The sequence below is a fragment of the Symphodus melops genome, assembly GCF_947650265.1.
Source record: "Symphodus melops genome assembly, chromosome: 16".
NCBI lineage: Eukaryota > Metazoa > Chordata > Actinopteri > Labriformes > Labridae > Symphodus > Symphodus melops.
Window position 1 is genome coordinate 20,261,217 of NC_136706.1, and position 25,807 is coordinate 20,287,023.

The 25,807-nt window shown below is 43.7% G+C and overlaps 1 protein-coding gene across 1 annotated transcript in view; it reads left to right on the plus strand.

The window, feature by feature from the left end:
• Positions 1 to 25,807, plus strand: part of LOC306836691 (ephrin-A5b-like) — a 79,388-nt gene that overhangs the window by 40,538 nt on the left and 13,043 nt on the right. The window lies entirely within an intron of this gene.

Here is a 25,807-nt window from a genome sequence, read left to right on the forward strand (position 1 = left end):
TGGGTCTTACCCAACGCACCTCCGCTGCCCCGAGCCACAGCTTCCCCTTCAACCTTTTCCCCTGACTCCTCTTCCTCTCTACCTGCCATTTTATCAGAGGAATGTGGGAATGTAGCACAGCCAAGGCATGGAGGGGGAAGACAAAGAGGGATAAGGGGGAGAGGAAGGAGTCCCTGTGTGCTGACAGGCCCGCTCTCCACACTGACACCTTCTCCTGAGCTCAGACGGATTAGAGCCTCAGTGAAGAATCCAGCCATCATCCCTCACCAGTCCTCCCGCCTCTTCTGACTTAAACCAGCCACCGTTCTTTACTCCTAGGGGGTACAGTAGGACGTATCCCAGCTGTCATACTAATAAAAAACCTTCTGCCAGGCATTCTGGCGATTATCAGCTGGCTGGAAACGGAAGCTGGCTCCTCATGGCTTAAATTAGAGATGGTTCAGCAAGTTTCCTGCTCCTGGGGTTGGCCAAAAATGCCCAAAGTAGACCGTCTTAAAAATGTGCCCTTGACTGTCATTTTGACATTGACCATACTGCAGTATATGGTGTATTTATGGTGGTTTATGGATGTGGTGATTGCTCTGTCCTATTTATCCCTTTTGTGACATCATAATGACACGGGTCGATTTAAATGATGAAAAGTTGTAGTTCCTTTACATCAACCAAATGTGTCTCCTTCTGTTATTAACTTCCCTGTTAGTTGTTTTGTGAACATTTTTACATCTGTAAATCCTTATTGATATCAGAATTCACTGAACCATTAGTTAATAATGCCTTTAATTCACTCCTCTTGCACACTTGTTTTCCTCTATCCACCATTTGAGAGCAACCTTGGGACAAACGCTGACTCTCTATGCTGCAGAAACCCACTCGGGGCCGTTTAAAAACTCATCGACTGTAATATCATCCTATTGTGCAGCAGTCAATGTCAACACCATCCACTTAACGTAGCCACAGATGCGAGTACGGGTCGTTGTTGGCACCAAATGTGTTGCTTGTCATTTGTGGGACGGTCCCGCTGACCGCCGGGCCACCCTGATGCTCTCATCCATTTACGGCGAGGCATTGAGTGCTTCAGTCATGACAAGGGGCTCAGGAGCAGAGCTGGCAGAGCCCGCGAGTGTTTGTGAGAGTAGCTTAGTGAGTGATTGAGCGCAGCCCTCTGTAATGTGTGTCAGAAGCAGAGAATTGTGTCACATAGCGTGTGATGTGCATGCTGTCTGTCTGAGACGGCTGAAAGAAGCCTCATTTTGCAGGCTTTTGGTGTGTGTGTGCATGCAAATGTCTCAGGATGTGTCCGTGCATGTGTGTGTGTGTGTGTGTGTGTGTGTGTGTGTGTGTGTGTGTGTGTGTGTGTGTGTGTGTGTGTGTGTGTGTGTGTGTGTGTGTGTGTGTGTGTGTGTGTGTGTGTGTGTGTGTGTGTGTGTGTGTGTGTGTGTGTGTGTGTGTGTGTGTGTGTGTGTGTGTGTGTGTGTGTGTGTGTGTGTGTGTGTGTGTGTGTGTGTGTGTGTGTGTGTGTGTGTCTTTTGTATGCATACATCTGTGAACTTTACTGCAGTGTTAATGAGAAGCAGAACAGCCTGGAGGTGTGTGTGTGTGTGAGAGTATGAGCTTTCATCTCCGGTGTCAGATCATCGCCGCACACAGAGGAAGCGAAGAGGTGAATATTTATTCTAAACAGGGGAAATTCCTCTTTATGAAGACAAATACAGGCTGAGACGGAGCCCGAAAGAATTCCTTGAATTAAAGACCGTCTCCAAGTTTCATTAGCAGTTATTAAGACGTACAGGTTTTCCAGATTTAATCATCTGTGCAATGATATTCCATCTTGTTAGATCCTCGTTACATTTGAGTACGATAAAATATATACAAAGTGCCTGCCTCGCCAGCGTTTAATGATTAAAGAATCGCTTCATCACAAGGAAACATTAAATGGGCAGGAATTTATCCTAATGACTCTGCCACAGGGACTTTCTGACAACAATTTATACTGCGACATATGGTGAAATCTAAACAGGACCCTGCATACAATATACAAAGGCATGACAAGACATACAGTGCCATGCAGTGTAGACTATACATACACTGCTACGTATAAATATTCAATATGCTGCACCACTGTAAATTTTGAGCCTTTAACATATTATTTATACATTAAAGTTAACAAGTGTTTTAACCATCAAGAAGTCAATTCTCTCTTCTCCTCCGTCTATTATCTCACCCGTAACATTTCTCCTCCCTCCCTCCTTCGCTCCGTTCTCCTCCTGTGTGATGAAGCCAGGCGAGCGCAGCTGCTTTGTGACCCTTCAGAGGAGGGGTCTCCGTCTCCTCCTGGATTCAGTTTGTACCTCGGCTCAGCTGGGGATCCAATCTGAAAGCCAGTGTAGTGCTTGGACACGAAAGTAGGCTCTCGAGTGCAGGTGCCAGAATGTGGACTTTGGTTTCAAGCAGACGTTTAAGCTCTTTAATATGTGATATGACTTTGATACCTTAGACACCAGCTCTTTCTCCATCGCTCGCTCCGGAGATACAGCCGTTTGGTCAGTGGCCCAACGTCTTGAAATATGACGACACAGGTACTCCTCAAGTTCTTATTAATGCAAGCTATCAACGTGAGTTGGTGTAACACAATAGCCCCACTTAACGGTGCTTACCAGCTGAAAGTGAACAGCAAAGTTGAAAATTCATCCCCATTCATGTATCTGTTCGATTTGCTGCTCAGAGCATTCTGGGACACCTCACGTCTCAACCGCCCCGCATTGAAGTCAAAATCCACCAGACAAAGAAAGTGCTGATTCACTGCGAGCTGTCTGCTGTTTTGAAAAGACGCCTACATTGAACACGTGACCAGCAAAGGTGGGCAACTCCGGACTAACTGGTCACTTAGCACGCGTCATACGGGATGGCATTAGAGATGTTGGGATAGGTAAAAGGGATTTATTCCAGTTGACTGTGATGTGCTACTTGTGTGATGAATAGTAAATGTCGACTTTTTTGATGAACTTTTGTAAATAAAGTTAGATATAAAACTTACATTTCATGGGAACAGTAGGCTGGCCTGCTGAGGTTCTGCAGCATCCCCTCAAATCAGACCCCAGCTTATAAAAACATTTGAACGTGAAGTTTTTACTTCTATTTTTTTCCTGGGATACAGTAGTTGTAGGAAAACTGTGTTGATGTGAACCAGAATCATCTCTTTGATGTTTCTATTTTTATTCAATCACTTGACCTCTTAATTTGAAAAGTCTAACAGAACATTGTTTTGTTAATTGAAAATGCTTTATTCTCACACGAGAAGGTATCAATACTGACGCTGACTTAGCTGTCGTATGAATATTAAGTGAGCACATTAAGCATTTCACAGACCAGGCTTTGTTTTATTGGTGGTACAATACCTGGCTTGAGGTTCTGGTGCTTTTTGCGTGAAAAGGGTGGAGAGATCCCAGACTGATAGGTAAAAAGGTCAGAGGGGTCATTTACATTCCCCTCATGGGCTGTCTGCCTCAAACCTGCTGAAAAGAGCAATGTTGTTCCTTCCAATTAAGACTGCCCAACACACACACACACACACACACACACACGTACCACCATCAGCACCGCTGACGCCACCATCACTGCTCCCACTGACTGCTGTACGTCCCTCTGTCTGCCTTTGGCTTTGTCCACAGGTGTCACTGTTTGTCTGTCTGCACAGACACTAAACGGTGTAAACAGTTAATTCTGCCAAGAGAAAAATGAGAACGTTTCGGATCCTCTTCGAACTGTCTTCTTTTATGGGTGAAAAAAATGAAACAATCGGCAAAGCATTGTTTTGTTTTTTTAATTTTAAATTCAAATCTTGAATATTTATGCGAGTTTTAAAGTATGGCCGCAGAACAAAAGTTGATGCTCTAAATGTTACCTAATAGAGAAAAAAGGTGACTTTAGGCTATCTTTGTCTAATTTAAAACAATAAGAAACCAGACCCTGATCCAACATGTCATAGTTTAAGCTTTACTGACTCAAGATGTTGGCTTAGACTTTTGGAAATAAACCCTTTGAGTCCTGAGGCAGCAGCAGCCAGCAGCCTCCATCTGTGTCCTGCAGCTCGGGCTCTTGTCACCTGACACCATCTGCATGCTAACAGGCCTGTGAGAGGCTCTTCAGGCCGGCCGGCACACACTGCAGAGCGCTGCTGCGCTGCCCGGTGACAAGTGTGGAGGGACGAGAGCCAGGAGGCACACAGGAACGCAGCAGACGAGCAGCGTGTGTGTGCGCATCAACGTGTGTGTGTGTGTCATTTTCATTCCCTGAACAGGTTTAGAATGGAAGCGTTGCACTCAGTAGGTTGTTGAAGGCTATTCTTGTTGTTTTCTTAGCTTGTTTGCCTCTGGCTAACCTGTGTCTCTTTGAGGATCTCATCCAGGCTGTTGGAAAAAAAAGACCCTTCACTTCCTTTTTATATCACACCAGCTGCCCTGTGGCTCTCTCCTCCTGAGGTGTCCAAATAATTATTTATCATGCAAGGATTTTACAAGTGACTAATGCATTAGTGCCACCTTGGTCCAAGTGCAAAACACAACATCACTTAAAGAAGGAATGTAATTAAAATGTGTGACTGCTTGCAAGATATCCAGTAATTCCTTTTAATCTTATTAAAGACAATGCACAAAACATCTCCTGTTCCTTATAAAGCTTCTTTTAAGCACATCTTCATAAAAGAAAAAGGCGGCTGTGTTCAATCATTACTGTACAGATGAATAACAACATTTATTGATTCTACCTACAAGTATTGGCTGTTCTACCACCGCTTGACACATCTTATCAACACTTCTTCTGTGTCATAGAGCTCCATTGTTCATATTTATTAATAACCATCGTGCTGTGCACAACTCCTTTGCACATCCTGGTGCATCGTCTTTCCCATTGTGATTCTATAACAGCGCTGTAGCAGGGTTCCACCATCTTTACACCTTTGTTCTGTACATTGCTTCCCCTCTGGTGTCATGTATGTGTCCCGTGTGTGATTTCACCTCGCGCTACAGCGTTGAGAAAACTCTGTCCCACATCGTCAGTTATCACTCGAGAACCAAATTTGTATTCATCCGCACTTTAAAGAAGTAGTAAAGTAAGTATAAAGTAAGCTTTTGTATGGAAGAGGTCTTCAGTAGGAAGACATTGGTTGGAGAGGTAGTTAAACGTTTTGTCCTGGACTAACACTGTGTTTAATTATTTTGTCAGCTTAACCTTTAGTTAGTTACAGGAAGAGACTTTTGAGCATGATGCATCTGACGTGCTTTTCACACACGTAAACCTGAATCACACTAACAGGACCTGTGGACATGCATTAGTGGGGAGATGTTAGAGTGGGGCTGCTACACACTGCTACACAGGGAGCGCAGCAGAGCGGTAGGGGGTTCAGTGTCCTGCCTGCGAAGTACTCGAGAAGTGCCCTGGCACCTCTCCAGCTACTAACCCAAGTCCCTACAGACTGAGCTGCTGCCGCACCACATGACCACACAAGGCTACCGATGCCCCCTCAAAACCTTTTTTTCAAACAGGTTTGAAAGTATCCTGACAGTATTTTTAAACCAAGACTTGAATGGCAGCCAATCAGAAAATCCAACTATTAAACACCAATCTTTTCTCCCCTTCACTTGTGATATGAATAAGCTGTAAGCCATCTGTAGTTCTGTGTGTGTGTGTGTGTGTGTGTGTGTGTGTGTGAGTGTGTGCGCCGTCACTCCTGACCTGAGCGTAATCATTTGAGGGATTATGGGGATTTGAGTCTTTACCTGCCGTGAGAAAAGGCGACCTAATCAGTGTGTCTGCCTGTGACGGCTGCAGACTCTGATTCCCTGTCTGACCGCCTCATGTCGTATGAAACCTGAACAGGTCCAGACATGTGGCACACTTTCATGCAGTCTGGCACTGTTTATCAAAAGTGTTTCCTGAGACTTCATCCCACCTCCAAACACAAATACACACCTAGTCAAACACAGCGAGCGGTCAGTGAAGCCACCTGTGTGTATAGTGGCCAGTCCGGGGCAGTTTGCTTTACCTGACTGATGATGGCTCAGCCTGTCAGAGCCGCAGAGATCCTTTGTGGAGGTGGATTAGTCGCCTGCGGGGCCGGGCTCGGGTTACTGTGGGGTTAGACTCAGCTAGCGCCTCCTGACAGAGGGAAGGGGCACCCTGTGACCTGTAGGTGTTAAACTGAGACCTAAACTCTACTGAGATGACCTGGCTCAGCCATCGGACAGGTTGAATGTGCGAGATGACATCTTAACTCTCAGCTCATAATCTAACAACAACTGTGGTCCGTGAGAGTGAAGTGACGGAAAGACCCAGATCACTTACTTTGTCTTGACCACGTCCCTTTTTTTTCTTTTTTTTAAAAATTAAAATACGTTTTATTCCACCTGTCTTATAAGTTAAGTGTAATATTTGTCTTTACTGTGCTCTAAAGAAGAAGTTGACTTGAATATGCTCCGTCAATACGAACACACAGCATCAATTTACACCACTAACATGCCACACTGCACACATCACAAAAAGAGGAACGGAGGGTCCGGGGCCCAAGCAGCTTAATCTGACCATTCTTCCATTCTTGTCTGGGATTGATTGCCATCAAAGTTCCTCACTCATCGTGTGAAAAGTCACACGTATTACTCACTGAGGTTAGCACGTTTGTCAGTCAAAGGTTAGTCCAATTATAAGAATGCTAAAATGATCCATTCAAGTTTTAAATGAATCCATCAAACCTCATTATTAGCGTTAGCATCAGATGAACGTAGCATGCTGATGCTGGCCTTAGCTCAACTCACTGCTGTACTTTCTTCCAGCCTCACAGATACACAGATACATCCACTCTGTTCTCGTTTTCTCTGCGGGCGAGTGTTGATCTTAAAATCCCAAAACGATGGAAGATCCATTATGATTGAATTTTACAGACTCGGCGTACACACAAGTGGTCAGTATTTCTTTTGTAATGACATTAATTCCAGAAGAGAATCATGCATCATGAGAAGCGGACACCCGGCCTGCACCCTGTTGTGATTCTGCTGAAACGTGATCGCAGCATATTGAGTTACTGCCACGCCCTGCTCAAATAACCTGGGCCTGGGTATCGCTCTAAAACACAGCTCTCTTAATTGTTGCAGAGATCGAACCTGCGGTTGTTTTGATAACTGAGCGGTCTCTGCCACCGCCCTCCCTCTGCGCCTTCAAACCCTGAAGGACAGGAAGGATGTGCATTAAGGGCCAAAGTACTCAAAGTCGTAAAAAGTAATGACAGCGTCTGCTGATGCTGGTGAGCGGCTACAGTCCAACAGTGTGCCTACGCTCCATTATATGAAGACGCTGGGAGAGTGGTCGTATCTTTTTACAACGTTCCTAATGGTTATGGATGAAAATGATGGCACACATGATGACGCCGCTCTTTCCACAAGGCGATAATGGCGGTCACATGCCATTTAGGGCGGCAGGGAGAGGTTAGTAATGGCGGTGGGAGGACAGGGAGAGCGAGAGAGACAGAAGGTTAGAGGTTGTATTAAAGCGATTACAGATGAAGGGTTAGGGTGGCAGTCCCGAGTGTGAGGGGAAGAAGATCTGGCGGAGAGATGAATAGACGAGTAACAGTGTAAAATGAGCAGAGAGGAAGGGTTAAGATGGCAGGTTCAGCCCTGCTCGCTCCCTCGGCCTCCCCAGGGGGGAGATGAGAGATGAGGATGCCTGTCATTCAGTGAAGGGGAGTATATTTATCCAACCCTCCCACCCCGCCATGTCTCCACTGACTGCCACTGAATATGTTTCTGTAACTGTTTGAGCTCTTTCCCTTCCTCTCTTTCCTCCTTTTAAGTTTTTCATTTGAAATGCTCTCGTTCCCTTCTCTGATTCTCCCTTATTTCTCCTTTCCTCCCTTTGTCTTTGAACTCCCCGAAGCACTCACATGCTCATATGTGGAGTAAAATGAAACCAGTTTTAATATGGGTCATTTTCAGACAGTCATACGTGTCACAGCATGGCGTGTGTGAAGGTGTGACTGTGTTCCTTTATGTGAATGTTTCCTGTTTTATTTTGTCATTTCTTATCTTTGTCTTTCTTGGCTTCCTGTGACACTTCCGAGTTAAGTTTTTAGTGTTTTCTGTTTTATCTTGTATTTCTTCCCCCCATGTATCACATCTGTTTCCCCCTGCCTCTGTGGGTCTTTTTCAAACCATGACACCCTCTCCCTACTCCCTAAACTACCGCTCCTTCTGCACGTGCACGCGGAGGGTCCGCCATTTTAAGTCCGTCCCAAACCAATTAGCGGTGAGTGGTAGTGGGTTATATTAAATGCATTTTATGTTTTTCCTCCTTTTTTATGTGCTCAACAGAAAATTAAGTTACAACAAATAAAGAAACATTTTGCTGCTCTGACATTCAACAGTATCATCCTTGTCTTTGCATTAATTTAGGACAAGCTGTTCTATTCAATTTCAATTAAATCACAATAAATCAACGTAACATTAAATTATTAATCACAATAATGAATTTCGTCTCCATCTTATAGTTGTGTTATTAGTCTATACTGTAATATTTACAGTCTATGGTCGAGGCTGATATCATTTACCCTTTGTGTTTCCTTCCACTTTTGATTGTCCTCACCTGTGTCTTTTTAGTCTCACCTGTGTTTGATTACCTGGTCTGTTTAGTCTCTGTGTCAGTTCATTACCTACCCGTCTCTTTGGGCCTCTCTGTTTGCTATATGACCTTATCAAATATTAAGTATCAAGTATTGAGAGCTGATATGTTGTAAGCTCATCGAAGGTAAATATAATAATTCATACTCTGTAATTTTTTGGCTGTTTCAACATTTGAAGTATGAGCAAATCCCAAATCAACAATGCTGATTGTTTAAGCCTTTAAAAAAAATCCCCTCTTTATCTGTGTGTTTGGCTGTCTTCCACACATTTCATAGGCTGTTAAGAGTTCTGTCGCCTCTGCCAAATCTTGATTTTATTTATTTTTTTGGTCTCGTGACCCTCAAACAACGGCAGGCGGTGACACTGTCGCCAGCAACTGTCAGGGTGACACGGCGGTGAGAGAAGTGTTGTTGCGTGTTGAAGTCTTGGAACAGCAGGCCAGTATCTCCACTCCAATAACAATTACATCAAGTGGTGTGTTAAATGAGGTGGCCCACGGTTCAGCGGCTGGGGCTAATCACTGCAGTCTGCTCCCTAAACCACGTCGATAATGACGGCGAGAGGGGAGGCTTCGCTTGCAGCGAAAACGCTTAATTTAACCCAGGTGAAACCTGTGAAAAAGACACACACGCTGTTGCAGACGGTGAATGGAAATCAAAAAGACGTTTCTGATTATGAGATAGCCAGAAAATAGATACACATCTGTCTCATGTCTCCTTTCCCTCGGCGAGGTGTGGAGGCGAAGAAGCCGCCCGCCGTGTCCTCAAAGAGATGGAAACCGGCCGGCGGTGAGGTGATCTATCAACAGCGGCTCTATCCCGCCTTTATGGCTCTCTCCATCATCACATCCAGGCAGTAAATCCTTCCTCAAACTGACACGCAGCTGCTGACATGTGGTTCCTATCTGGTGATTTCACTACTGGCCCACATTCAGCCGGGGTGACGCTCTACGTGGCGAGGATCGTGCTGATAGCTGATCTGGGGTCGGTCTTGAAGTTCAGAGAGGAGACGGGATATGTGTCAGGTGTTGATAAAACATTATGGATATAATGCGGATGTGACTTTATTCAAACACTTTGCAGGCATGTTTCTCCATGTGAGTGGGCTCAGTGTGCGTTAATGCTGATCAGCTGTTGGATAGCAGCTGGTGATATTTGTCTTGGCTCCGTCCACTCTGTCCGAGCGGCCTGCTTTGTCCCAGAACAGATTTCTGTCCCTCTCTGTGGCCTTTTGGTCAGAATAATGCGGGCCGTGTCTGCAAAGTCCATGTGCATGTGGGTGGATGAGTTTGTATGTGTGCTTTTTTTCTGAACTTTTATTTATCCTGGGAGGGTTTTTTTTACGCCCTCTCTGAGCCACGTTACCACCTCCCGCACCCAGAGTAAAGTTCAAAGAGGTGGGACCTTGTTCCAAATAGATGCAGCTCTTCTTTAGTTCGTTCTTCTTCTTTAGGATAAACATGGAGACGGATGGAATTTCTTTCGTTGTGATAAAAACATTTTAACAGAAATCATAAAAGCCAGAAATAACACATAACACACAGACTCTAATGTCAACTAATCACATTATGAGCAGAAATGACCAGAGCCAGTTAGAGAAAATTGGATCTATTTCTTAAGTCCAAATCCAAAAAGGGTTTTTTTTCTACCGTGTTTTTGACTGAAAATGACGAGGGGATCCTTTTTTGAATATCTTCATAAGTCCCTTAGTTTTTTATTCACCTCTGAAACGGGTGAGAAAAAAATAATGTTCATTTTCTTATGGCTAAAATCATTTAGACATTTTCTCTGTTAATTTTTGACTTTGACTTCCCTAAATAGTTTTTTTTTTTTTTTTTTTTTTCCCCACAAGGGGGAATTAAAAAACCTGGAAACATTAGCCTTCCAAACTTTTTTACATCTGCTGTAGAAAATTGGACAAAAAATCCAAGAAAATAGATCACATCTCCAGAATTTATTTTGCACAATTTAAATAAAATAAATACTCCGTATAATTAACACTCAAAGATAAGTATGTTGAATAAAATCTTTTTTTTTCACTCAGCAAGAAAACTGTTGTTATAAATTTATTAATCATTGTATATCTGCATAAATGTACTGGAATTCACTTTGTGTAACTTTGAGTTATATGAAAACAAATTCTTTTCTTTTTTTTAAAAATATTTTAAATGTTATACCCATCATTGGAAAAAAAACGTTATCAGATGATTCTGATGTTAATAACTTCCTTAAATACTGGATCCACATACACTAAAAAATATCAAATATCCATTTGAATTAAATAATGATTCATGTGTGCTCTTCTATCCTTGTCCCTTACAGAAGGGTTTTAAACTACCAACCTCAAGTCCACCCCCCTCAACTTTTACCTCCAGCTGCGTCTGTGTTTGCGTGGGTGTGTCTGCAGCTATATTTATTCACATTTGCTTGTAATTTCGGAGCGTCTCTCAGGTGCACTCGTGCTCTGCAGCAGTGGGAAACCGTTTTATATGCATTGAAATTTGCCCACTGGGAGTCTAAAAAGTCGAGCCATCATCTTGGACAGTGAACGCCTCGCACTGCGCTGAATAACTGAATGAGCAACATGGCCTCTGCCGGCGCTGACACTGGAATGCACCAGTGGGTGTGAATATGAAATACAGCCTCTTTGGTTGGAGCGCGTGAATGTGAGCCCCGGTCTTCCGAAGGCAGCGTGCTTTGAATCCGAGCCGGGCCTCTCTCAAGGCACTATGTGAGATAGTCTTGATAGTTTGCAAGCTGATGGACGAGACTTTGACAGACATTCTATGTCAGGGGGAGGGGTCAGAGGGGTGTGAGGGGGCCCTGTGGGGGCAGATTGAGCGAACCAGGTGGTACGGCTCGGCGTTGGCATGCAGGGCATTCGGAGGGCGCTGCTATGTTTAGCCCTTACATGATGTTACATGTGCTGTTTTTTCTGGGCCTGCTGCGGGATGTAAGGGGAACAGAGCTGTGCTTCCACTGCTGTAGCCTTCTATACTGGACACTTTAGACCTTCTTTCTTTTTTGCCTTTATAACATACTCGAAGTGTCACAAGCTGCACATCATTTACCTTTATTTGTCTACACACGTTTTAGTTGTTTATTTCAGCGAACACAGTCTTCTGACCTGAAATGATGAGTTCAACGCTCCACTCGGAGTCCAATGAAAACATCACTTTTTACAGCTCTCTAACAGACGTCTGAGCATGCTCTGCGATGCAATATGCTGAGTCTTTAATACGCGATGCGCTTAGTCTCGCTTATTTCCTCTGACGGTGATAAAAACAATTTGAAACACATTAAAGGTTAGAATGCACTTAAGACCCTTCCCCATAAAAACGTGTAATTAAACAAAGTTACAGAGCGGCCTGCAGCCTCATGCTCTGCCACCAGGTCTGTCGTAAAGCGGCTCCGACAGCAGAACGGGCGGCCATCATTTTTTATGTTTGAGATTAAAAATGGACTGATGAAGCGGATACTGTAGATGCAAAGCAAACACAGGGAAAGAGGTTTTATTTCACCCTCGTATCTCCTGTTTGTTTTTTGTTTTTTTTCCACGTGCTTCCGAGAGATCAGTGGACTCATGAATGAAGCCTGTTTTTCTCTGATCTCTTCTCACTGGGGCTCCAAACTACTCACACTACACAAGTTCCTGTTCAGTCAAGAGTCACCATGACATGTTGCAGTCACTGTGACTTCTGTAGTCATGGAGAAATGACAGAGGTCAAAGTAGAGAGAAGGCAACATGTTCGACCAGCCTTTCTTGTATCCTGATGTTTCTACTTATTACATTTCTATATATCGAAGTGTGCCTTCAGCTGCTTTGATTACATGACCCTCGCCCTGCATGGCATGGACGACACGTGTTCCGTCGCCCCACGGTACGAAGTCAGAGCTCTGAGTGAAAGTTACATGTGGCATTTTGTCCTTTGAAACGCAAACGAGCGTTTCTCACATCTGGAACATTTCTTCCTTCATGTCTGCGTTGTTCATACTAAGCTGGGAGCCGTTAATGTTATGAGACCTATTGAGACTAAGAATGTGATATTGTGCCATACAAATAAACTGTCTCGTAAGCGAGCACACCCACGCACACAAACAATCACACACACACATACAGACCTCCTTGCTCGTATACGGGGCCTTTGGGAGTTTTAAATCAGGGATGTGCTCGTTCCCACTCCCTTCCTCCACATCCCTCAAATTTTCTCACATCATCTTGACTTCTTCTTTCACTTTTCTTCCACTAGTCAATCCGTCTCCCTGCCCCTTCTTACCCTCCTCTCCTCCGATTTCAAACCTTGAATGTGATCCTCCCTCGCCCCTCTCTTCTCAGAACACAACAAGTTTTTTACAAACCTTGAGTTTTTAGCATTTTACCATCTCCCCACTGAACGCCTATTACTCCACCACGTCAGCTCCACCGCACTTTGATGTGTGTGAGACCTCACTGGTGGATAAGTGCTGGTGTTGGTGTGTGTGCGTTCATACGTGTGTGTGTGTGATAGCTTCGCAGGCTTGTCATGGGCGGGTGATTGAGACCAGACGTTGCGGGTGCTGTCCCCTCCCCCCCTCCTCCTCTCGAAGTGCAGAGTGTGTTGGGGTTTTAGGGGCGGGCGGGGTGTGCGCTCCCCAGGGTGCAGTAAAGTGATAGGGCAGTGCAGGGGGCTCGGGGATTGACCCTGGGGAGGGGGGGGGGGGGGGTCAGAGGTCCCAGTGTCTGCACTGTGGAGAGAGGATCAGGGCCATGTTAGTGGAGCAGTCTCAGGTGGGGCCTTCCTGCAGAACTCACTGCAGCTAAGGTCAGCTCGCGTCATTGTGTGTGCGTGCTGTTTTTAAACGTGCATTCGTGCCAGACGCTGCCATGATAATGAGCAGATAAGAGCTCAAAGCTGCTGTATTACGTTTGCAAAGATCGACCAGCTGGACGTCATCACCCACACACGCTCGGCCGATGGGAATGTTCCTCCCTTTTACCTTCCGCCTTCATGAATCCGCTCTACCTGACTTCATGCTGACGTTTTATAGGGAGCTCAGAGGACAGGATGTTCACACATGCAGCTCACCTGGAAAGAGAGTTTCACTGTTTGAGTGAACACAGCAGTCTGGCCTGTGCTCACGCATGACTTCAAAATAGATTCACATTATTTGAAAAGTTTCTACCTTTTTTTTTTTCTTCATTATAATATTCCCATTTTTTTCTCCCTGAAAATGTTCCAGGCCAGCATTGAGTGTGTAAGTAAATCAATAAATAATATGTGCACAGCATCCAGTTAGTGAAAAACCAACACTTTTTGATAAATTCATATCAGAATGTTAAATGAAATAACATTCACATTGTAGGCTGAGAAAAAAAAAAGTCTGAAGAAGTGCATTTCAATTTGTACAGTGGGAGCATAACAATAATTTGAACAGTGAGTGAAGGCATGATTGAGATGGAGCCGGAAGACTTCACAGAAATAGAATCAGGGTGAGTAGATGTGCAAAACAAGCGAACAGTGAAGGCTTATTTATGACATTTATTATGGTGGGGTTTTTTTGATCAATGAATTGATGATAACTGTATAAACAAGCGCAAGAAAGATAAGGAGCTGCCCACTGAGCAGGAAGACATAGAGAGAGAGAGAGAAAAGGATTCAGGTTTGCAAGAAGAAAATCAGGAAGTGAATGACGCATGACACATTTCGTGGGGAATTTAGTTTTTCAAAGACACTTTTTAAACTTCTCCTTCCGTCCCTCAGCTGCTCCTAAGACAGACGGCAGCGAGGTCACTCTGTCACCTGGGCTCAGACGACGACCAAACACTGGCTCTGGGGCTGAATAATGGGCTGTCACTAACCCCTGACCTCAGCTCAGAGTCTAAGGTGTCAGATCGATATCAGCCGAGCACGGTGAGCTGCTCGTCTGATGGGAGGCATCCTGGGATACATTCAGCTTCTCTCTCTCTCTCTCTCTCTCTCTCTCTCTCTCGCTCTGCCGAAGAGTCAACATAGAAGCCTCAAAAAGTTTGGGTTAAAAAAAGTAAAAATGCATTCATGATATATTTGTGAGTCGTGTTCTGCTTTAGGACAAATAATATAAAAACTAATACTAAACATGTACCTGCACAGCTATTAGCACCAATGTTTATGAAATAAGACACTTTTGTGCAGTGAGTGAATTTTGCATCGAGAGATTTTGCACCTGAACTGTAAATACTTTAAATACATGCAAAACATGGCAGGTCACAGAGACGCTGTTGGCTCTGCAGAACACATAAATGTGCACTGATTTTGGGTTGTTGTAGAGTTGATGAAGTTTAATGAATTAGACGATAAAAGCTGTGCAGTCCTTTTGTAAATCAGGCCCAGGTCGTAGCCTTGTGACTTTCGTGAAATGTGTTCACTGGATATATCACATATTTTTGCACTCATCTATCAAACCCGATGTCAGGACTGTGTACAGACACTCAAACATCGACATTTAGTATTTGAATTGATATCTTTTATTTGTTAGATGTTTCCTGTCAAATAATAGAGCAATATATTGAACTATCATCACTTGTTGTGTGCCTGAAAAGAAGAATACTCCTCTTTGTCCGTTAGTGCATGTCTCCTGCAGGTGCTGATTGGACAGATTTCAGTGTGGTTATTTTAGCAGCACGTGTTATTTGGCATTAGAGTTCCCGGTAGAGCACTAGCGTGTGTGTGTGTCTGCACGTATACACCCCAAGGTATGAACGTTTGTCGGAAGTGTCGATTCAGTGGTCACAGAACATTTTGTTGCTGTAAACTGTCGGCATGGCAACCTGAACAACCATGTTTGACACTTTGGGGGTTTACGACCGTGTGTGTTGGCCCCTTGGGGTTTTTACACTGACTGAGTGACAGAGCCCTGCTGTGTGTGTGTGTGTGTGTGTGTGTGTGTGTGTGTGTGTGTGTGTGTGTGTGTGTGTGTGTGTGTGTGTGTGTGTGTGTGTGTGTGTGTGTGTGTGTGTGTGTGTGTGTGTGTGTGTGTGTGTGTGTGTGTGTGTGTGTGTGTGTGTGTGTGTGTGTGTGTGTGTGTGTGTGTGTGTGTGTGTGTGTGTGTGTGTGTGTGTGTGTGTGTGTGTGTGTGTGTGTGTGTGTGTGTGTGTGTGTGTGTGTGTGTGTGTGTGTGTGTGTGTGTGTGTGTGTGTGTGTGTGTGTGTGTGTGTGTGTGTGTGTGTGTGTGTGTGTGTGTGTGTGTGTGTGTGTGTGTGTGTGTGTGTGTGTGTGTGTGTGTGTGTGTGTGTGTGTGTGTGTGTGTGTGTGTGTGTGTGTGTGTGTGTGTGTGTGTGTGTGTGTGTGTGTGTGTGTGTGTGTGTGTGTGTGTGTGTGTGTGTGTGTGTGTGTGTGTGTGTGTGTGTGTGTGTGTGTGTGTGTGTGTGTGTGTGTGTGTGTGTGTGTGTGTGTGTGTGTGTGTGTGTGTGTGTGTGTGTGTGTGTGTGTGTGTGTGTGTGTGTGTGTGTGTGTGTGTGTGTGTGTGTGTGTGTGTGTGTGTGTGTGTGTGTGTGTGTGTGTGTGTGTGTGTGTGTGTGTGTGTGTGTGTGTGTGTGTGTGTGTGTGTGTGTGTGTGTGTGTGTGTGTGTGTGTGTGTGTGTGTGTGTGTGTGTGTGTGTGTGTGTGTGTGTGTGTGTGTGTGTGTGTGTGTGTGTGTGTTGACTGACACTAACCCCATGCTGCTGTTGCTGCTTTGACCTCTCTGACACCAGAATAGCATTGTCAGTAATTAACCTGCTCCATTCATGTAAGACAGGCAGGAAGACAATCAAAAATATTCATCTTAAAGGGACAGGTCACCTAAATCCTGTCTCATCGGCTTACATGTCCATTTTTGAAGCTATAAAGAATCAACTGAAGACATTAGTATGCTTTCAATCTGTCAACATTTTAAGATTGTTTTCCTCTTTCACTCCAAGTTAAAATTGTTGTTCCTCGAAGCTCTGGTCTAATTCATAGATATAAGATAAGGAGAACAAAGTTTATTAAAGTAAAGAGCAGGTCTCATGTTAAACATTGTAACAGGTTGTTTATATGGTACACAGTAAAGAAAAAGGCCTGATTTAAAACCCTGAATTTCAAAATAAGCAGGAGGTTTGATGAGAAACAGACTTCTCTCTAAAACTCCCCCAAAAAATCCAAATTGAAAGAAGGAATAAAATCACCAAACAAATATGCATGGTTGCCATTATGAGGCATCATTATTATACTGTACATATAGTGAGAACACAGGACAAGTTTTAGACAACAACAAACAGAACCCTTCATAAACCCATAATTTAAAAAAAAAACCCTCAAGAGGATGAAACTTCACCTTAAAGAACTGATAAATATAATAAAATGATTTATTTATAAATCAGTGAGCATTATTTTTTAATCACATTTTGAATCAGATACCTTCATTGATAGATTTTCTCAGCCTGTCTGAAATGATAAAGCTGATGATGTCAGAGTGATGTCATCAAGGTGCAGGCTTTCGAGAAAAGAAGTCATTACGGTTCAAAGAAGTGCGATTTGACCAGACGAAAGAGATCTAATGAAAGACATCGGTTGCATCATGGGAAATGTAGGATCCAGTGTTTCTGGAGCTTGACCCCATGCTGGGGAGTAGAAGTCAGGTCATGTCTCAGCCTGTGCTGCTTTAGCTTTGAACATCCTTTTATTAACGACTCTCTCGTGAGTGTGTCTCTTCTTTATATGCAAACTGAATCACTGGAGTAGCTCTTTATATATGGCTGGCTTTTCAAATAGTCACATTCAATTACACAGATCTTTCCAAGAAAGACTATGAGGAGAATAAAGACCCCAAATCATAATTTATAAAGAGCGCTTGAAGAAAATACATGAGGGTATATAGGTGATTTTATGAAGGTGTTCCAGAAAGGAAAAAATGGGACTGTTTTGGTTTCATGGTACACGAGTAATTAAGACACAAGGGGCCTTCTTTGCAAAGTGACATTAGAGTATACATGAAGCTTTGCAGAACCGTCCCTCTGTGTGCGTGGACTCTTTTAACCCGGCACACGGCGAGGCTACAGCTGCCGTCAAGTATGAGTTAGCGATTGGCACAGTGAAGACCACCACCAGGATCCATAAACAGACCGTCCGCTCTCGTTCTTCGTGCCTCTGCTTCATGTATCTCTCTCTCTCTCTTTTCAGCCTCTGCTCTTATTTTTAACTATCCGAGGTGCCGTCCTACTAGCAGCAATCTGTTTTCAATCTGAGGCCAATTATTCACCTTGTCTGTTTTTTTTTGTTTTTTTTGTTCCCAGCAAGAAAAAAACAAAGAAACACAAAACTGTCTTTACTTTACAGGCTCCATTTTTCCCCATCTCTCTGCTGTCAACGCCCAGAGCCCCCTGGCAAACACATTACGAGTTAAATACATTGTGTGTGTGTGTGTGTGTGTGTGTGTGTTTGGGAGTCCACAGACAGATGTGTGTATATAATTAGCCAAAAAAGTAATAATGGCTTTAACTTCCCAGAGGCGAAAAGCTCTGACTGATTGGACAGGTGGAGGGAGGGGGATCGAGACCTCCCAACCCCGAGGGCAGCAGCACGGACAGACCCCATCTGGTGACATCACATCACACAACCAGAGTCTTATCAGACCCTTAAAAGAGTTCCCCCTAGAGGCTGTAAGCAGGAACTGCAGGGGTTTTTTTTTTTGTGGCGTTCTGTTTGAAAGGACTGTTGGTTTGTGGACGAGTAAATTGAGGGACTTGATATAGAAGCAGCCCGTCGGTGGTTTGTGTGTTGTTTTGTGCGTGTGTGTGTGTGTGTGTGTGTGTGTGTGTGTGTGTGTTAAGATAAGAGTTTCATGTGTTTCTGCGGCCTGAAAGCATCTCTTCTTTACGTTCTTTGTGGGTAACCCTGGGAAGCTGCCCCTCGTCTGACCCAACTATGTTCAGGAGGGAAACAACAGGAGGGCTTTATCCTCCTCTCCTCCTCCTCCTCCTCCTCTTACTCCCTCCACATTCTTCTCCTTCCATCATTTTTTTCCCTCTTCTTCTGCTTCTCTCCCTCTCATATTCTTTTCCCTCAACTCCGTCCCCTCATTTCTCTGATCTTTTTCTCTCTCCACCTTTTCACTGTCCTTCTCCATCTTGTCACCTTCTTTCTTCCTCCCTCCCCTCTTCGCTCTTCCTCCTTTCCTTCTAAACATCCTCATTTTAAATCTTTGTACACTCCTACCTACCACTCTCTTTTCTTGCTTTGTCACCACCCTGTTCCTCTTCATTTTGTGTTCTTCCATCCGATTTTTCCAAACTTCTACTCCTCAAAAATAACATCTCCTCTTTCCTCCTCATGCGCCCCTCTCTTCTTCTGATTTGCTCGTCCTCTCTTGCTCCCTCGTCTCCTCCTCACACCACCATCCCTCTCCTCTTGTTGGCTCCTTAAAGCGTCTTAATTTGTTTTCATTATGGCTAATTTTCTGTAGAGAGCACAGCATTAAATACGTTTAACATTTCTTCAGTTTGACTTCTCCCTTCCATTCTCAGCCGGGGCGAGCGCTGAGGAAACGGAGGTCATGGGAATTTGGGGGGTTTTGGAAAACTTGTGGGGATTTATAATTTGTGATAAATTTGCTGGTTCCAGTGCTGTTAGACACGAAACCTCTTAGTCTGAGCGCTTCAGTGCCAAAGAATAATTGAAAACATTCACAGAGATGAAGCGATGTACATTGACGAAGGTCAGTCAGACAAATGTTGGACATGCATATTTCTGCCAACAAAAGAGAGAAGTTAAATGAAAATAATTCAGTTTATTTAACTTTTGAACTTATTGATGGATTTTGAAAAGGTGACGAGAACTTTAAAACAATTTTAATAAGATCAAACTGTCACGAAAGAACCAACAGCTGTTTCATACATTTCAGACAGTCTGGCCCTGAGTCACTGTGTGAAGCCGTCCGACAGCAGAAAAGAAGATGAAGCAGCTTCACTGACCTGCACAAAGACGGCGCAGGATTTTGTGATATAGACCCGCTGCACGTTCCATCCTGCTGCGTTCACACATCTGCTCAACCCGACTTTTACTTCGGGGTTAGCAGGAAGAAATCTGGGTTAAGCTGCGGTGACAATTTTGTCCGTAAGCGTTCACACATGCAGCTCACTCTGACACATTTCCAGAAACTTTTACATGTATAGTGGAAGAAAACACTGTTTGACTCAGAACATCTTCATTTGAGTATTTCAGTGCCCAAACACTAACGACATGCTGAAAGGATAAAATCAAGTTCATGAAGTTCAAACACACAAATGATCTCATTGGACACTCTCATTTTCTTTTCTTTGAATTCTTCTTTTCCTCTCACTTCCAAACGCATCTCTTCACTCCTCCTTTCTCCAACGTTTCGGTTCTTTGACTGTGTTTCTATATAAACTGCGGCGTGGCTCACCTGTGCCAGGCCACAGAGTGACACTAACACAACAGAAGGGGATAACAGAAAAAGCAAACAGTGGGGGTGCACACTGAAAAGAGGGATTATCCAGAGATGTGTGCTTTGTTAAGAGCTCCGGTTACTGATTCATTGATGAGCCCTCTCCAACTGGTCGTGAGTAATTCAACCAATCAGAGATCATCAATCCCCAAGACAAATGGATTTAGGATTAAGCCTCTGTGATTTTGTTAAAGGCTCATTATGACACATTTATAACTGACGCTGAACCGCTGAACCGTGTGAGACTTCTTTTTGCCCCCTGCTCTCAAACCTACGACCCCTCGATTAGACTCGAACACATCCTGCTGTTCAGAACAAGACAGGAAAAACACATTGTTAAAAACGCTCAAATCAGCCCCGCCAAAAAGCTTAATGACTCACTAAATAGCCTCTAACGACAAAGCCATTTAGAAAAACAGATGAATAAATCTTGTTTGTAATGAACACACAGCAACCCCGGTGTTCAGATTGAGAAATGTGCCGAAGGTTTGGAGCTCATTGAATGAAAGGAAGGATTCTCAGGGTGGAGAGAGAAAACGATTATAACGATCCGTGGTCAAAAAGAAGAGTTAAAATGTCATATTTTCAGCTTCATCCTGAGAGAGTTTTATTGTTTATAGTTTCTTGTCTTATCAATATTTCATTCCCGCCAGTCAAAAAGCTCCTCACGGCCTCCATCTGGCAAACATCTGGATCATCATTTGGCCCTCTTGCTGCTCTCACTGAGCATTTTATCGTCTTTTATATTGACGGCCCATATTTTAGAGCTGAGCTTTTTGTCTTTGCTGCTGCATGGGTTCGGCCACATTGGCCCGAATTCAGTCATTGGATCCATCTGATCAGAAAACGGGAAGAAAAAAAAGGCAATATACTTCCTTTCGAGGCAGGGATGAGAAACAGAAGAACTTAACGATGTGTAGTGACAGGGATGCACGCTGTGTAAAACCCGGGTTGGGTTCTGCATCTTTTAAAACCTGAAAGTCCACAAAGCTTATCGATACTGCGTTTAACATTATATATATATATATATATATATATATATGTGTGTGTGTATATATATATATATATATATATGTGTATACATATATATATATACTGTATATATATATATATATCTCCAGTCGAGTCATGTCATCCCTGGAGAACAAACTCATACATCAGTTGTCATCTGAACCTTTTGAGTCAAACTAAATTTCACGCCAACAGAAAATAAATTACAAACCATAGAACTCAGGGGGGGTCTGTTTTTTCATGAGGATGGCTAACGGTGCTAAGAGGTGTTAAGTTTAGCTACATTTGACCTGATTTTTATCTAACAATAGTGCAAAAACAAAATGATCATTTAGATTAATACACTTTTAATATTCTTCTTTTTTAATCCCAGCGAATGCAAAAACAAAGAACGCCTCTTCAATCTGATGTCCATCTGCCCCCTCTGTCACAGTGACTTTAACCCTTGTGTGGTGTTCGGGTCTGTGGGACCCGTTTTCATTTTTTATTAAAAGAAAAATGATACAATTAATAAATTTTTGAAACTGAGACTCACTGACTTTGGCTCATTTTCTGTGAAGAACATATATCAGTATACATATTTAATGACCACACACCATACGCCCCCCCTACACATTTCTATTACATATAAGATGTCCGGGTCCACTGGACCCGGGGCTAATAGAAGTGTGGGTACACAGAACATCAGAGGGTCAAATGTGCGAGAAAATGAGAGCAGACAGTGTTGACAAACAATGTTGCAACTTTGTGTGGGAACCGCAGGTGCAGAAACACAAAAGAAGCAGAAGTGTGGTATAAAGAGCCGGGCTGCCTGTGATGAGGAGCCCCCGAGAAAAACCAAGGAATGAGAGTTGTCCTCGACATGTCTCAGGGACTCAGTGGACAGATGCGACAATTTTTTTTACCTCGCATTAAAAGCCACAAAATGCAACGGGTCCATCAGACCCACAAACACTGGCTGAGTAACAACAATATGAACATTACACAAGGGTTAAGTCAGCGCAGCCACTAAAACACTTCTTTTTTTGTGTGCAGTATCCAAGATATTAATCTTTGGGATTTCTCCCCCCCCCCCCCTCCATTCCTGCATTATCCAACAAAAAAAGAATTGATTGATAAATTCAATTTAAATTCTACAGCAACAAGACTCCATTCAGAAAAGAAAAGACAGCCACGTTTTTCTGAGAATTTCCCAGATCTCCCTGCCAACAGTTTTTATATCAGTTTCTTTGGCAGGAGAGTGCATTCAACAACATGCAGAACAGTCCGACTTCATTTAATATGTCGAGCTAACGTCGTTGCTAGATGCCAAAATGGCCGCTGACATACTGTTTTAATTGTTCTGCACTGACGCGTTGAGCTGTGATGAATGTGTCGATTTGTTAGAAGTGAAATAAAACAGAAGTGGAACAAATGTTTAGTGGTTGATAGTTGAAGGAATGTTTTACAGCGAACAAACAAACCTTTTGACAATCTATCTGGTACCTTAATGTATTTAATTATTGTCCTATATTCTGTTTGTAATTTGATAAAAATGGAGTAAATAATTTATTTTTAAAGTATTTCTGATTTTCTTTTTTTAAATAATGCCTATAGGCTTTGTTGGTTGAATTTCTATCAATTTGAACCATTATAACATATTTAGTAATCACTGTGATTCTGTCAAAGCTCTCAGCAAATAATTAATTCGGGAGCCCCCCCAACCAACATTTATCACCAAACTGTTTGCCAGTTTCCCGCTACGTACTCGTGTTCTCTTTCTTGTTTCACACCCAAACAGATTTTTCATTTTCCTTCAGTGGCGAGCTTTGTTTTTCACAGCATAAAATGCATGCCACTCAGGGCAATGAGAGGGAGCTCTGTCCGATGTGGCCCCCTCAGGGAGGTTTCCCTCTGTCATTGCAAAATTTGGACATTTTGGGCCACTGCTGCAGTTTGTCAGCCTATGAGAGCCCCCTACTGGCCTGGAGCTCTAAGCAGTTGCCTGACAGTAATTGCTCTCATGGGATCAATTGAGAATTTCTTAGTCAAAAACCCTGTCTCCTCTACACACACAACCATGATGTATGTAAGTACTAATATCCAGGTCTTGGTCACTTTCACAAACTTTTCTACCTCTCTCTCAAAAAGTCATCAGTTAAAACAATCCTGACTAATCTGAGCTGTTCCTCCTGGGCTGGCTTTGATTGACAGCTGCTGACACTTAATGGCTTTGTAAAGACACGAGAGGACAAAGCAGGCTGTCCCACAGTGCTTCTGGGCTGAGGACATGATACTGTGGAGCCAGTTGACCCCTGGTAGTCATAATATCAGCCAGCAGCTCTGCAGCTGAGGCTAAAGGAGGCCATGCTGTGCCTGCCTGGAGCCAAAACGCTCAGTTGGGACTGAAGCGGGAAAACAATTTTAAAAAAAAACTTGAAGAGAAAACAAGAGCTTTGGTTTCAGTTTATTTAGAGAGAGAAAAAGGTTAGAAAATGGCTGCTGATGCCACAAGACACCCCCACAATACGCCTGCCCCCTAACATTTGACAAACATTAGTGAAAAAAAAGCCTTCGTCAAACGTTTTTTTTATTGGCTGTTCAGTCTCGAAGGTTTGTTTTGTTTAGTGAGTTTCTCCTGTCCTTCCATAAAAAACCCCACGATTAGTTCAGGTTCAAGTAGAGCAGTTTTGAAAAGCTCAAAGCACCTGATTTATGTAACATTAACAGGATGACTGAAGGCCACTTTTCACCAGTCGATGAGTTCGCTACTTAACCGCCATGGGCAAGGCTAAAGCTAAATCAACTTGTCTAAATGAATCAGCAGTCTACAAACTTCGGTTCATAGGACAAAGCAGAGGAAGAAAGCAGCACGTTCATGTCACCCCCCTCTCTATCTCTCTCAATGTTTTTGTGTTTCAATTACTGTTCAGACTCTCTGGCCTTGGAAACGTTGTATTAAAAAGGCTACATGTTCTTCTTGAATGTTTCTTGTTTTATTCTTTCTTAGCCTTGACCTTCTTAACGTCTACTGGTGCCCCAAAGTGTGTATCATTTGAGTGGGGCTTGGCTTGCTCAGAGCAGGCGCTCCATGTTCAGAAGTTACAGCTCTTGTCGTACGGCGAGGTCAACGGCAGTCTTAACACACACGCGCACACACGCTCATATCTGCTCATTTGTGGCGCCGCAAACCCAGTAGGACTGCCACTAATCCTGCAGCACATTTACAATCTGTGTAACGACAACCTGATATCCCCAACAGGCCGCAGTGAGCACACACCTCCCTTTATGCTAAACATGCCTCCCGAAGCCCCAACACGTAACAGCAGCAGCTGTGACACAGCCTCCCTCCCTCTCCTGCCTCACCTGGCCTCAGATCAGCTGACTTGTTCTCCCTCATTGAGGATCAGAATCTAGCGTAATACTTGATCCAGTGAAAGGAAGCCACAGTAGAAACCTCCCCTGCAGGGCTCCAGTGACTTCACCAATATCAGATCGTCTCCTGCTGCATGCTTCAACACGGTCCTTGTCCTGTCTCCCCCTGACAGCCCTCACAGTGTCGGTGAACAGAGGTGGAGTATTGAAGACATCCGCAGTATGTCAGTGATACTGAACCGCAGGCCATTAGCAGCTACTGAGACACAAGCAGCCGGCTGTCCAGGCCTAATCTGTCTCTGCTAAAAGCCTCACAGATGCACCCTTATGGAGCGCCTATGGGAATATGTGTTTTCAATCACGCTCTTTTGGAATGAATACCTGGCATGTATCGCCGCTGCACTCTTTACCACCATCTTACTCCTGTCCACTTAGTTTACTGTAAACACAAGGGGGGAAAAATCTGGGGGCTGCTTCAAGGCGAGGCTTGAGAAGAGGCCTCATTTTCCCAGACTGGGAGATTCCACGAGGGGCTCCTACATCAGGCTGTCATATTAAACTAATGAAAATCTTATTCTGCACAGGGATCCTCTTGAAGCAGCTAAAGGCACATGCTAACCAGAGGATTAGCCGCGTATCGCTGAGGGACTTTAATTTCAGCACCAGCATAAGTCATCACTGCTGAGCGCTAACATTGATATATGGCTTAGGACTGATCAGTGTGTGTTGAGAGAGGTCTCTGCCGAGGCCGGTGAGTTGCTGAGGGATTTTGTTAAGTCTCACAAGAGGCTGGGATGATTGAGGCTGACATGATGAGATCCTGTAAACAAAACCAGAGCGGCGTAGCTCGGATGTGTCTCTTTGTGTCCAGCAGGCCTCACTAAGGTAATCAGAGCATCATATCTTGTCATCAGGTGTTGAAGTACTCATAACTCTTTGGAGAATGCTTCATCAAGTAGCATGGTGCCGAAAGAGTCCCCAAACAAATCAATGAGTAACTATCTTCCCACTTAAACAGCTGCTGCTGATGTACCCTTGAGCAAAGCAGTGCTTCAGGGGATCGGGATGTAAAAAGTGTAGAGGACAAAAAGCAGAAGTAAATATAGGTCAAGATCAGCGATACTATTGGATGTTCTTGGGGGGAATTATCTTGAGCTGTACCAGATTCAGATGTTGTTATTGTTTTGTTTTTTTTACATTTTGTCCATCATATCAGATTTTGTAAGTAGAACTAGAACAATGTAGAAAGGAGCAGCAGCACTACCTGGACTCTAAAAAGTTTAGGATGAGGGAGCTACAAGCAGTTTCTTTTAAAATTTCCAAATGCCTTTATTT